General features: G+C 36.8%; 12 non-coding genes across 12 annotated transcripts; 7 read left to right on the plus strand and 5 right to left on the minus strand.

The window, feature by feature from the left end:
- The first annotated feature begins 116 nt into the window (after positions 1-116).
- TRNAG-GCC (transfer RNA glycine (anticodon GCC)) lies at positions 117-187 on the plus strand. Its single transcript has one exon. It is a non-coding gene; the product is annotated as a tRNA-Gly (tRNA).
- Positions 188-902: 715 nt separating this feature from the next.
- Positions 903-975, minus strand: TRNAK-CUU (transfer RNA lysine (anticodon CUU)). Its single transcript has one exon. It is a non-coding gene; the product is annotated as a tRNA-Lys (tRNA).
- Positions 976-9,492: 8,517 nt separating this feature from the next.
- TRNAG-GCC (transfer RNA glycine (anticodon GCC)) lies at positions 9,493-9,563 on the plus strand. The gene has a single exon. It is a non-coding gene; the product is annotated as a tRNA-Gly (tRNA).
- A 172-nt stretch (positions 9,564-9,735) lies between these two features.
- TRNAG-GCC (transfer RNA glycine (anticodon GCC)) lies at positions 9,736-9,806 on the plus strand. The gene has a single exon. It is a non-coding gene; the product is annotated as a tRNA-Gly (tRNA).
- A 705-nt stretch (positions 9,807-10,511) lies between these two features.
- Positions 10,512-10,584, minus strand: TRNAK-CUU (transfer RNA lysine (anticodon CUU)). Its single transcript has one exon. It is a non-coding gene; the product is annotated as a tRNA-Lys (tRNA).
- Positions 10,585-10,821: 237 nt separating this feature from the next.
- On the minus strand, positions 10,822-10,894 carry TRNAK-CUU (transfer RNA lysine (anticodon CUU)). Its single transcript has one exon. It is a non-coding gene; the product is annotated as a tRNA-Lys (tRNA).
- Positions 10,895-11,004: 110 nt separating this feature from the next.
- On the plus strand, positions 11,005-11,075 carry TRNAG-GCC (transfer RNA glycine (anticodon GCC)). Its single transcript has one exon. It is a non-coding gene; the product is annotated as a tRNA-Gly (tRNA).
- A 172-nt stretch (positions 11,076-11,247) lies between these two features.
- TRNAG-GCC (transfer RNA glycine (anticodon GCC)) lies at positions 11,248-11,318 on the plus strand. Its single transcript has one exon. It is a non-coding gene; the product is annotated as a tRNA-Gly (tRNA).
- Positions 11,319-12,021: 703 nt separating this feature from the next.
- On the minus strand, positions 12,022-12,094 carry TRNAK-CUU (transfer RNA lysine (anticodon CUU)). The gene has a single exon. It is a non-coding gene; the product is annotated as a tRNA-Lys (tRNA).
- A 237-nt stretch (positions 12,095-12,331) lies between these two features.
- Positions 12,332-12,404, minus strand: TRNAK-CUU (transfer RNA lysine (anticodon CUU)). Its single transcript has one exon. It is a non-coding gene; the product is annotated as a tRNA-Lys (tRNA).
- Positions 12,405-12,514: 110 nt separating this feature from the next.
- On the plus strand, positions 12,515-12,585 carry TRNAG-GCC (transfer RNA glycine (anticodon GCC)). The gene has a single exon. It is a non-coding gene; the product is annotated as a tRNA-Gly (tRNA).
- Positions 12,586-12,757: 172 nt separating this feature from the next.
- On the plus strand, positions 12,758-12,828 carry TRNAG-GCC (transfer RNA glycine (anticodon GCC)). Its single transcript has one exon. It is a non-coding gene; the product is annotated as a tRNA-Gly (tRNA).
- Positions 12,829-13,380: the final 552 nt, after the last annotated feature.

A 13,380-nucleotide genomic window follows, 5' to 3' on the forward strand; every position in this document is an offset into this window, starting at 1 on the left:
TTTAAAATGAATACAACCTTCTTTACAACTCCGAATTTGCACATATCGAACAAAACTATAAACAAGTCTAACATAATTTTGCAGGTAGCAGCAAAGAGCGGCAAAGTAGAAATAAGGCATTGGTGGTTCAGTGGTAGAATTCTCGCCTGCCACGCGGGAGGCCCGGGTTCGATTCCCGGCCAATGCATATGCAATGTTTTAAAAATTCTCTGCACATTACGAAGTGCTTATTCCCACCTTACTTTGAAAGAAATACAACCTTCTTTACAACTACAAATTTGCACATATCAAACAAAACCATAGGACAAATGATAGCCAAAAGTTTTGAAAACATTACAGTTAAACAAAGCTCAAATTAAAAAAACAGCCAGGTACAAAACTGAAATTGTACTAGCAACAATTGGTTTAACACTAGAAAACTATTCAGCCAAAAATGTCACACTCAATATCTTTTCTATGTGGATACAAATATCAAAGAGTTCATTTGTTGCACCAACATCAATTGATTCCCAATCATTTTATGTATTTCAATATGGAGAGAGAGAGAGAGAGAGAGAGAGAGAGAGAGAGAGAGAGAGAGAGAGAGAGAGAGAGAGAGAGAGAGAGAACAGTTTAGAAATGAAAAAATGAAGAATCATACTTTTGTTTTCCTATTTTTTAGGGCTTCTATCATATGTCTTAATTAGATATCATTGTCAATTTAATAAATAATCTAGTAAATTCATGATAAAAGATTCAGGAGTTTTAGGAAAATTCTTTCTAAATTATATTCAGGAAATTAAAGGTGCATTATCTCGTAATTCTGATCAAGATTGTTTTTTCCAAGCCTGATGTAGGCTTAGTACATTGGAGAAATGCAGAAGAGAGGAATAGGAAAATGGCAACCCATGATTGAAAAGGAACGCCCAACGTGGGGCTCGAACCCACAACCCTGAGATTAAGAGTCTCATGCTCTACCGACTGAGCTAGCCGAGCAACTGTCTAGTACTGCTTTCTGGCGTTTTCTGGCTAGTGTAGTAATAACCTTCTACTATTTTGATATACTTTTAGACTGAAGCAGCATCTAAACTCATGCATGTCATTGGTGGTAGACTTCTCGCTTCCCTCCTAGGAGGCCCCGATTCAATTCCTGGTCAACGCATGTGCTATGATTTTTTAAATGTTCTGTCTAGAACATAGAAATGTATCTGAACTTTCATGATTGAAAAGGATCGCCCAACGTGGGGCTCGAACCCACGACCCTGAGATTAAGAGTCTCATGCTCTCAGCATCAGCAGTGCTGGACTTCCGGTAGGAGGGGCTAAGCAAGTAGACGCGTGAGGAGTGCGCTGCCTACTTCCAGAGGCCTAGGAAAGAAGCCGCCGCGTCGAGTGCCTATAGGCGGGCCGAAATCACCCAGCCCAGGACCCGTAGCTGCCGTTAAGGAGGCCGACAGCCCTGCAGAATTGGTTGACACCGGCCTACCAGGCCCATTCACAGCGGCTGCCTAAAGAGCCTCCAGTGACACACGCTGCCCGCCAGGACCCAAAGAGCAGTTGGTGAGCGGATACAGCAGTGGGATAGGTGTCTCAAACAGCAACTTCTTGCCCCAGGAGGAAAGGAGACAAGCGTTCCTTGTCGACCAGCTCAGGACAAAGGTTAAAGGGACCCTGAGCACAACATCACCTCGTCCTGCCAGTAAGTCTGCATACTTGGAAGAGTAGCAGGAGAGAAAGTCCTGCAGTCCGGTGGAACCACAGTTACCAGAAACATCTCCACAGAATAAGATAAGTTTTTTTTCTTAACATCTTTACTGAAATAATGACTGCATACAGTTGGTAGAGGGGGGAGGGGTGTCAGGTGTAAAGCCAGACTGTGAATATATTAGAGCTCCTGCGAGAGTAGGGCCTGACATAAGCTACTCATCCCCCCCCCCCAACCTTCCCAGTACAGCATAACCCCTAGAAGAACAAAATGTTCTGAATGAAGAGTTCCAGATTATGAACATTTAATATCTCCCCTATAAGAAGAAAATTGGGTAAAGAGAGCATTCACAAAGGAAAGCAAAGCAAGCTATTGGTTTAAAGGGGGAAAGAGTGAGGAAAAAGAAAAGGAGGCTTTTTAAAGCAGAAGGAAGGAAGAGGAGAAGAGAAAAAAGAAAAAAAAGAAAAAAAAACGCAGATTAGCTGTTTTCTTTCTCTTCCCATTGTTTACTTATTACATAAAGATGTGGGAATTATAAGCACTTTCAAGCAACATCTGCCACAATAACAGCAGTAGTGGAACAATTAGCCTTCTTGCATAAGGACATTGACTACAGAAACTTTTACTGAACATGAGCTGGGGGTAACCCAGGTTTAAAAGAGTTGTATCATTTATGTTCTTCATTGCTCTTTCTCTCTGATTGATAAGATTGGTATAGGCTTAAAAATCATGATAAGAAATGTATATGATTGCAATGTTAAGAGTCACCACATGTTTTATATTTAAACATCTAGGATATGTTGGTATGCTGTATCTTACAAAATAATACAAGGTTTAAGGTAAAGATGATAAGTGATAACAGTGCCAGCTTTATGTTTCATATTTAGTTATTTTTGCTATTTTTGTGTGCTGTAAATCATAAGACAACACAGGGCACAAGCACAAGTGACAATATACAACTGAGATAGCTCTACTCCCCAAGATAGAAGGAAAAGGGAAGGGGTAAGAAGAAGAGAGGGAGAAGGAAAGGGGGAGAAAAGATAGGGGAGAGAGAAATCATTTCAGGACTTAAATTAGCAAGTGCTAGCTCTATTTTACATTTTAAAAGGAGTTTTCTTTCTTTTTTGTTTTCTTTTTTTTCCTCTCCATTTCTGGGCTAAGGCTCTACATCCTTATAAGCACTCATATCTCTCAACTGTACACAAAGCCCTGTAAACAAGGCCTAGTAGAAGAGGAGAACCAAAGCAGGGTCATTAAAAACTTTACAAGCTTTAAATAGTCTGCAATGATAGAAAAACCCTACCTCCAAGCATTAATCTGACAAAATTAACTTAGTACTAAATGATCCCTTAGGAATCTGTTCTCAAAGACTTTTCTACAAAAAAAAAAAAAAAAAAAAAGCCCTTTTGATATCTGATAAGGTGGATAGAGAATTAAAAGCAATCTTAGAGGTTTTTACACGTAACGGTGTGGCAAAACTTAACAAAAATAACGTGGACTAGGCCTGAATGTAAAATTGGTGTGGAACAGATAGTACTTAAATTTTGGAAGGTATAAATTAAACGCATCTATAGATAACCTTCCCATTGAAGTAAGCGTCAAGATTCTGAAGTAGCGTGGTCAAGGCCAGCACACTCGTTAGCTATAAATAAAATCTGAGCATCACACACACAATTCAAATAGTTTAAGATAAAAGAGAAAAGAGTAAAACACGAATAAGTATGTATATGCATATCTAAAAGGGTAGTCTACAACTTAATTTAACTTGGAAAAACATTCTCCACCCTCTAATTAACAGTGGTGGGCCAAAAATTCCTCATTATCAACTACATAGTCTGGTACCATTTATTAACATATAATCTCACTTTTTAAACACAAGAGGACATTACCTAATTTAGGGGTAAAGGAGGAGCCCATATATACATATGGAAAAATACTTAAACAAAAGCAAAATCACTTCACCAGGCATGTCTTCCCGAAGTAAAAATCAAGAAAGAAAAGGGAATAGAAATTCACAAGAAGCACAGGGGGGAATAGGGGAAATAAATCTTTCACAAAGTTCTAACAATGAAGAATTAATTAAGCAGCTTGACGCACTATTTACACCCAAGTTTGACTTAATTCAAAATAACATCACCTCACTAACACTCGAAGTAAAACAATTTGCAACCAGACTCACGTATGCAGAACAGAGAATATCTGATATTGAGGATGGGGCCCTACAGAGGGAACAGACACTACGCACTATGTCCACCCAGATTGAAAATATGAAAAATAAACTTGAGGACCTAGAAAATAGGGCCAGAAGAAATAATTTACGTCTTATTGGCCTGACAGAGGATATACAGGAGAAAGATCTTAAGAGATTTGTGGAGGTAGAATTAATGGGTCTATTAAATATTGGAGTAGAAACTCAAAATATAACAATTGAGAGAATACATAGAATAGGCTCAGAGAGACAAGAGGAGGGAAGAAATAAAACAGGCAGACCAGTTATCATGAAATTGTTGAATTTTCAGGAAAAAATCAAAATTATGAATGCTTATAGGAAAGCAAATGGAGAAATCAACTATAGGGGTAGAAAACTCTTGTTATTTAATGACTTCTCTTACGAGACATCTAATAAACGGCGATCTCTTGCGCCAATATGTACCAAATTAATACAAGAAGGGTGGAGAGTCAGACTTTTATATCCAGCTAGACTTAGCATTAGCACTAATACAGGGAACAGGATATTTACAGATGTAGAGGAAGTAAACGAGTTTCTTAAAGAGCATAAAGATAGCTTAGAAAGACAACAAGGCCCTGTAACATGAACAGTGCCCCTGTTCTCATCAAATCTTTCGGTACTGGTTTTATTTTTTAAGGTTAATACATAAAGGAATATAATGTATATTAACTTTGATTTTAGAAAAATGTATAGAATAAAATTTAGTTATGGGGGAAAATCCCCCTCCAAGGGGAATCTGGAAGGAAAGAGGAAGACCTCCAGTGAAATAAAGGGAATTAATAAAGTCTTGGTAATTCATAATGTTAGTTTATTTTTATTTTTTATTTTTTTTTTATTTATTTTTTCTCTCTCTTCTTCTTTCTCTCTCTTTCTCTTCTTCCTCCCTCTTTCTTCTCTTCAACTCTCTCCTGTGCGTTGTGATGGTTGTTTTATCCTGTAAACACTTTATAGACACAAACGACTTATTAGTAATAGTTAAACCCATAGATTAGTGAAAATGAGTCTTAAAGTAGTTTCGTGGAATATAGGGGGAATAACATCACCCATGAAACGCAAAGCTATTCTGAGATACGCAAAAAAATTGGGTGCTCAGATACTGCTCTTGCAGGAAACACACCTAAAAGGGGAAGAGGCTATTAAACTAAAAGGGGGATGGGTCAAAGAGATTATATATACTACAGGGCACCAAAGGAAAAAAGGAGTGGCTATTTTGTTTAGTAAAACAATAGAATACAAAATTGACAAATTAGTGAGAGACGTGGAAGGAAGATATATCATATTAGAAGCTGAAATTGCGCATAGGAAGATTGTTATTTGCAATGTATACGGCCCAAATGAGGAGGATATAGACTTTTGGCAAAGCTTGCGAGATAAGTTGCTAATATACTCCACAAATACTATAATTATTGGTGGTGATTTTAATATTGCTCCCAATACCACAGTAGACAGAAGTAGAGATAACGGTGAGCAAGCAATAAGGCAAAAAACACTAGATAAATCTACAATAGCGAGAAGAAAAAGAGAATCTCTTCTTATAAAGAGGTTTCAACAAGATCTAAAACTAATTGATATATATAGAACTAGACATCCTGATGAAAGAGAATATACATGCCTCTCGAAATAAAAAAAAACTTTATCTAGAATAGACTACTTCCTTATTTCAGAAAAGCTAATAGATTGTATCCAGGAGACACTTATTGATATAATAACCATATCAGACCACGCCCCTATCTCAATTGCACTAGACCCCAAACAAAAGACTCGGAAATCCAACCAGTTCTTCTTTCCAAAATATCTAGCAAAAAATAGTAAGTTCATAAATTTCTTAAAATCTAAATGGGCTGAATATAAACAGTTTAATAATAGCTCTTTTGACAAAACTCATATATACTGGAACGCCGCAAAAGCCGTACTAAGAGGCGAAATTTTGGCATACCAAATAAAACAAAATAAAAAAACACACGCATACAAAAAGCAGATAACTAACTGTGTGATCAATAAATACTCCAGATATATCCAGACAAAAACCGCAGATAACTGGCAACAATATATTCAGGCTAAAAAAGATAGAGACACCTACCTCATGCAAAATGAAATTAGAGAAAATACAAAATCCTGCGCACAGTTTTATAGGTACGGCAACAAGGTGGGTAGCTTCTTAGCAAGAATTGACAAAAATCATAAAACTAAAAGCTTTATAAAAAAAATTAAAAATAAAGATCATATTTGGACCCAAACAGAGGACATACAAAAGGCCTTCCTTGATTATTTCACGGAGCTCTATTCAGCACAGCATATTAATTGTACTACCAAGGAGTCATTTTGGGAGTCCTTGACAGTCCCAAAACTAGAAGATAATTGTCTAACAAAAATTAATGAACCCATTACAGAAAATGAAATAAGACAAATAATCAAAACGATGGCAAATAACAAAGCGGCAGGGCCGGACGGTCTTCCATCCGAATTTTATAAGATTCTTATAGAGGAAATAACCCCTACATTAAATGCTCTGCTGAATGGGCTCTGGAATGGACAGTTGGAACCATCAGCTGATTTTAACGAATCCATAATAATAGTCATACCTAAACCGGGAAAAGATCCACAATTAATTGATTCTTACAGGCCCATCTCACTACTCAATATTGATTATAAAATAATGACCAGTATTTTAGCTAAAAGGATTCAGGCTTCATTAGATACAATAATACACTCGGATCAAACAGGCTTCATGAAAGGAAGGTCTTCAAATGTCAACTTAAGGAAAGTTTTTTTAACAATCTCAGACCAGTGGTATAACGACAAATATAATAAAAAAACTAACAAAGAAGACAGTTCAATAGTATCACTCGATGCAAGTAAAGCTTTTGACTCCGTTACATGGGACCACCTTGTTACCTCTCTTATAAAATTCGGTTATTCAGGCAATAGTCTTAATTTAATTAAGAAACTTTACACTGAGTCTAGGGCAGCGATAATTATCAACGGCAACAAAACACCCTACTTCCCCCTCTTAAGAGGGACAAGACAGGGTTGCCCTCTGTCGCCCTTAATTTTTAATATTGCATTGGAACCTTTATTGATTGCTTTGAGAAATAATATACAGGGGATTGAGTTAGGTGGCAAGAGAATACAGTTAGCGGTCTATGCAGACGATCTATTGGTATTTTCTAGAAATTCAAAGAAAAACTTTAATAAAATGTGCCAGATTATAAAAAACTATGGCTCTTTTTCAGGGTATCATATCAACCAGTCTAAATCTGAAGTACTATGGCTTCAAAAAAATCAAGAATCAGAAACCAAAATATTCAAAGAAGTAACTAAATATATGACTTACTTGGGGGTTAAAATATCTAGAGATCCCTCAGAATGGTACCCTTTGAATATTGGTAATGGCATCAGACAATTCTGTGAAACTCTCAAAAGGTGGACCTCTCTTCCACTTTCTCTCTCTGGTAAAGTGAATTTACTTAAGATGATCGCACTCCCAAGGCTACTGTATCTTTTTCAGAATATTCCTTTCTTAATCAAGAAACAGGAGATTAAGACATCTAATCAGGCAATTAAGGAATACTTATGGATGAATAAAAGGCCTAGACTCAGCCATCAAAAATTAATACTTAAAAAAGAATATCTGGGCCTAGGCCTCCCTAACTTAATAATATATAACCTGGTGGCAGTGACAAAGATTGCTCTTGATTGGCTCCTAGAGAGTAATCATTTTACTTTACCAGAGACAGAAAATGGATTGACAAAACCTTTCTATTTAAAAAATATCCTCCATCTCGAGGTTAAGAACCTCCCACCATATGTCAAAAAAATAGATTTGCTTAGGGATACAGTTGTAGCTTGGCACAGAATATGTAAGTTTTTAGGTATACATCCCTATGCAACACAGTATTTATCTATCAAAGGAAACTTAGAATTTAAACAGGGTCTCTCATCTAAAATATTTTCAGTCTGGCAAGAAAAGGGATTATCCAATATTATTCAATTAACAAAAAATAACCAGGGTGTAATTCAGGTCGAAGACTTCGAAACAATTAAAAATAAATACTCTCTCTCTGAGAAACATTTTTTCTCATTCTTACAAATTAGGCATTATTGCCTTAAACTAATTCAAATACAAGGGAATAATTGGGATCTTGCACCATTAGTTCCGGTAATTAATCTGATTAAAAGTGGTAAATACTCAATATCTCCGTTATACAATCTAATAAATAATATAAACTACAAACAACACATTGAAAGCGCAACTGCAAAATGGAGGGAAGTGTACTTTCCGAATCTAACTACGCAATTGATATTAAAAAGCGTGGAGAGAGTGGAGGAAGCATCATTAGCTATCCCTATGCGTGAACAGCATGTAAAATTAATGTGGATGGTATATATCACACCTGAGAAGATTGCTAAATGGGGCGGCATAGGGGAAGGAACGTTTTGTACTAAATGCAGACAATCAAAGACAAACCTAATCCATAGCTTCTGGCTCTGCCCCAAGATACAAGGTTTTTGGGGAAAGATACATTTCTGGCTGAGCAAGGTCTATCATACTCAAATACTCTTACAACCAGAACAGATCTTTTTTTTCCACTATAAAAAAGAACAGCTACAAAATCGGAAATTCATAACGATGATAATTTTGTTAGCTAGAAATCTTATATTAAAAGGATGGAAACAGGTTAAACCACCCTCTTTTGGGAATCTTGGGGAAATTATTTATCATCAATTTCTTATAGAACTACAAGACACTCTATACCACATTGATATCAACATAACACGCTTCTTTAGCAAATGGGAGAATTGGATTAAAACTAGGGAGATTGAAGAACAAAAGAAAATAATCGGAAACTTCAAAAACACAATCTATATGGAAAACTGTAGAGTGAGAGGGGAATGGCTTTTTGAAGAGCCCGACCTGGGGAAGAGTGGAGAGAGAGAAACTTTTTTTTTTTTTTTTTTTTTTCTTATTACAAGACTTAGATTTTTTTTTTTTTATGTAATTTAAGAGTTTATAACTTTAAACTGAATATCTTTTATATAGAATCCAGGGGGGAAAGGCACCAATATAGATAGAAATATTCTTTGTGTTGTTTCTGTGGGTGAAAAGGGGAAAGGATAGAGGTTTGTTAGTTTTTCCTTTTGTTTTCTTTCCTTATGATAATAGAAAGGGGAAAAAGGAATACCTTTCTATATCTTTATGATTGTTATGTTTTACGGACAGGTATCCTCCCTATAAGATTTAATTTTTTTCTGTCTGAGACCAAGACTGGATAAATATATACTGCATTATATATTATTTGAAACAGAAAGTATAGAGTATGAAAATGTTATATTATGATTCTGTTAAATCTGGAAAGATTGATTGTTCAGATTTGTAATTGATGTATAAAACTAATAAACCTTTAAAAAAAAAAAAAAAAAAAAAAAAAAAAAAAGAGTCTCATGCTCTACCGACTGAGCTAGCCGGGCAACTACTTTGGGAACTTTGCTACCGGTTTCCAGGTCAATTAGTAATAATTTTCTACAAGTATAACATACTTTTAAACGGAAGCAACAAAGAGCGGCAATATTGACGCATGGCATTGGTGGTTCAGTGGTAGAATTCTCGCCTGCCACGCGGGAGGCCCGGGTTCGATTCCCGGCCAATGCATGTACTGTGTTTTAAAAATTCTCTGCACATTACGAAGTGCTTATTCCAACCTTTTTTTTAAATGAATACAACCTTCTTTACAACTCCGAATTTGCACATATCGAACAAAACTATAAACAAGTCTAACATACTTTTAGCAGGGAGCAGCAAAGAGCGGCAAAGTAGAAATAAGGCATTGGTGGTTCAGTGGTAGAATTCTCGCCTGCCACGCGGGAGGCCCGGGTTCGATTCCCGGCCAATGCATATGCAATGTTTTAAAAATTCTCTGCACATTACGAAGTGCTTATTCCCACCTTACTTTGAAAGAAATACAACCTTCTTTACAACTACAAATTTGCACATATCAAACAAAACCATAGGACAAATGATAGCCAAAAGTTTTGAAAACATTACAGTTAAACAAAGCTCAAATTAAAAAAACAGCCAGGTACAAAACTGAAATTGTACTAGCAACAATTGGTTTAACACTAGAAAACTATTCAGCCAAAAATGTCACACTCAATATCTTTTCTATGTGGATACAAATATCAAAGAGTTCATTTGTTGCACCAACATCAATTGATTCCCAATCATTTTATGTATTTCAATATGGAGAGAGAGAGAGAGAGAGAGAGAGAGAGAGAGAGAGAGAGAGAGAGAGAGAGAGAGAGAGAACAGTTTAGAAATGAAAAAATGAAGAATCATACTTTTGTTTTCCTATTTTTTAGGGCTTCTATCATATGTCTGAATTAGATATCATTGTCAATTTAATAAATAATCTAGTAAATTCATGATAAAAGATTCAGGAGGTTTAGGAAAACTCTTTCTAAATTATATTCAGGAAATTAAAGGTGCATTATCTCGTAATTCTGATCAAGATTGTTTTTTCCAAGCCTGATGTAGGCTTAGTACATTGGAGAAATGCAGAAGAGAGGAATAGGAAAATGGCAATCCATGATTGAAAAGGAACGCCCAACGTGGGGCTCGAACCCACGACCCTGAGATTAAGAGTCTCATGCTCTACCGACTGAGCTAGCCGGGCAACTGTCTAGTACTGCTTTCTGGCGTTTTCTGGCTAATGTAGTAATAACCTTCTACTATTTTGATATACTTTTAGACTGAAGCAGCATCTAAACTCACGCATGTCATTGGTGGTAGACTTCTCGCTTCCCTCCTAGGAGGCCCCGATTCAATTCCTGGTCAACGCATGCGCTATGATTTTTGAAATGTTCTGTCTAGAACATAGAAATGTATCTGACCTTTCATGATTGAAAAGGATCGCCCAACATGGGGCTCGAACCCACGACCCTGAGATTAAGAGTCTCATGCTCTACCGACTGAGCTAGCCGGGCAACTACTTTGGGAACTTTGCTACCGGTTTCCAGGTCAATTAGTAATAATTTTCTACAAGTATAACATACTTTTAAACGGAAGCAACAAAGAGCGGCAATATTGACGCATGGCATTGGTGGTTCAGTGGTAGAATTCTCGCCTGCCACGCGGGAGGCCCGGGTTCGATTCCCGGCCAATGCATGTACTGTGTTTTAAAAATTCTCTGCACATTACGAAGTGCTTATTCCAACCTTTTTTTTAAATGAATACAACCTTCTTTACAACTCCGAATTTGCACATATCGAACAAAACTATAAACAAGTCTAACATACTTTTAGCAGGGAGCAGCAAAGAGCGGCAAAGTAGAAATAAGGCATTGGTGGTTCAGTGGTAGAATTCTCGCCTGCCACGCGGGAGGCCCGGGTTCGATTCCCGGCCAATGCATATGCAATGTTTTAAAAATTCTCTGCACATTACGAAGTGCTTATTCCCACCTTACTTTGAAAGAAATACAACCTTCTTTACAACTACAAATTTGCACATATCAAACAAAACCATAGGACAAATGATAGCCAAAAGTTTTGAAAACATTACAGTTAAACAAAGCTCAAATTAAAAAAACAGCCAGGTACAAAACTGAAATTGTACTAGCAACAATTGGTTTAACACTAGAAAACTATTCAGCCAAAAATGTCACACTCAATATCTTTTCTATGTGGATACAAATATCAAAGAGTTCATTTGTTGCACCAACATCAATTGATTCCCAATCATTTTATGTATTTCAATATGGAGAGAGAGAGAGAGAGAGAGAGAGAGAGAGAGAGAGAGAGAGAGAGAGAGAGAGAGAGAACAGTTTAGAAATGAAAAAATGAAGAATCATACTTTTGTTTTGATATTTTTTAGGGCTTCTATCATATGTCTGAATTAGATATAATTGTCAATTTAATAAATAATCTAGTAAATTCATGATAAAAGATTCAGGAGGTTTAGGAAAACTCTTTCTAAATTATATTCAGGAAATTAAAGGTGCATTATCTCGTAATTCTGATCAAGATTGTTTTTTCCAAGCCTGATGTAGGCTTAGTACATTGGAGAAATGCAGAAGAGAGGAATAGGAAAATGGCAATCCATGATTGAAAAGGAACGCCCAACGTGGGGCTCGAACCCACGACCCTGAGATTAAGAGTCTCATGCTCTACCGACTGAGCTAGCCGGGCAACTGTCTAGTACTGCTTTCTGGCGTTTTCTGGCTAATGTAGTAATAACCTTCTACTATTTTGATATACTTTTAGACTGAAGCAGCATCTAAACTCACGCATGTCATTGGTGGTAGACTTCTCGCTTCCCTCCTAGGAGGCCCCGATTCAATTCCTGGTCAACGCATGCGCTATGATTTTTGAAATGTTCTGTCTAGAACATAGAAATGTATCTGACCTTTCATGATTGAAAAGGATCGCCCAACATGGGGCTCGAACCCACGACCCTGAGATTAAGAGTCTCATGCTCTACCGACTGAGCTAGCCGGGCAACTACTTTGGGAACTTTGCTACCGGTTTCCAGGTCAATTAGTAATAATTTTCTACAAGTATAACATACTTTTAAACGGAAGCAACAAAGAGCGGCAATATTGACGCATGGCATTGGTGGTTCAGTGGTAGAATTCTCGCCTGCCACGCGGGAGGCCCGGGTTCGATTCCCGGCCAATGCATGTACTGTGTTTTAAAAATTCTCTGCACATTACGAAGTGCTTATTCCAACCTTTTTTTTAAATGAATACAACCTTCTTTACAACTCCGAATTTGCACATATCGAACAAAACTATAAACAAGTCTAACATACTTTTAGCAGGGAGCAGCAAAGAGCGGCAAAGTAGAAATAAGGCATTGGTGGTTCAGTGGTAGAATTCTCGCCTGCCACGCGGGAGGCCCGGGTTCGATTCCCGGCCAATGCATATGCAATGTTTTAAAAATTCTCTGCACATTACGAAGTGCTTATTCCCACCTTACTTTGAAAGAAATACAACCTTCTTTACAACTACAAATTTGCACATATCAAACAAAACCATAGGACAAATGATAGCCAAAAGTTTTGAAAACATTACAGTTAAACAAAGCTCAAATTAAAAAAACAGCCAGGTACAAAACTGAAATTGTACTAGCAACAATTGGTTTAACACTAGAAAACTATTCAGCCAAAAATGTCACACTCAATATCTTTTCTATGTGGATACAAATATCAAAGAGTTCATTTGTTGCACCAACATCAATTGATTCCCAATCATTTTATGTATTTCAATATGGAGAGAGAGAGAGAGAGAGAGAGAGAGAGAGAGAGAGAGAGAGAGAGAGAGAGAGAGAGAGAGAGAGAGAGAGAGAACAGTTTAGAAATGAAAAAATGAAGAATCATACTTTTGTTTTCCTATTTTTTAGGGCTTCTATCATATGTCTGAATTAGATATCATTGTCAATTTAATAAATAATCTAGTAAATTCATGATAAAAGAT

This window comes from Bombina bombina, chromosome 7, assembly GCF_027579735.1.
Source record: "Bombina bombina isolate aBomBom1 chromosome 7, aBomBom1.pri, whole genome shotgun sequence".
Lineage (NCBI taxonomy): Eukaryota > Metazoa > Chordata > Amphibia > Anura > Bombinatoridae > Bombina > Bombina bombina.